Source organism: Salvelinus sp. IW2-2015, unplaced genomic scaffold, assembly GCF_002910315.2.
Source record: "Salvelinus sp. IW2-2015 unplaced genomic scaffold, ASM291031v2 Un_scaffold3195, whole genome shotgun sequence".
Taxonomy (NCBI): domain Eukaryota; kingdom Metazoa; phylum Chordata; class Actinopteri; order Salmoniformes; family Salmonidae; genus Salvelinus; species Salvelinus sp. IW2-2015.
Window position 1 is genome coordinate 99,410 of NW_019944482.1, and position 577 is coordinate 99,986.

Here is a 577-nt window from a genome sequence, read left to right on the forward strand (position 1 = left end):
ATAGCAGATGTTAATGCGAGTGTAGTGAAATGCTTGTGCTTCTAGTTCCGACAATGCAATAATATCTAACAAATAATCTACCAAATTCACAACAACTACCTTATACACACAAATGTAAAGGGATGAATAGAATATGTACATAWAWATATATGGATGAGCGATGGCCGTACAGCATAGTCAAGATGCAGTAGATGGTATAGAATACAGTATATACATGAGATGAGTAATGTAGGATATGTAAACATTATTAAAGTGGCGCTATTTAACATGACTAGGGATAACTTTGTTAAGTCCATTTATTTAAGTGGCCATAGATTTGAGTCTGTATGTTGGCAGCAGCCTCTATGTTAGTGATGGCTGTTTAACAGTCGGATGGCCTCGAGATAGAAGCTGTTTTTCAGTCTCTCGGTCCCAGCTTTGATGCACCTGTACTGACCTCGCCTTCTGGATGATAGCGGGGTGAACAGGCAGTGACTCGGGTTGTTGTTGTCCTTGATGATCTTTTTGGCCTTCCTGTGACATCGGGTGCTGTAGGTGTCCTGGAGGGCAGGTAGTTTGCCCCCGGTGATGCGTTGTG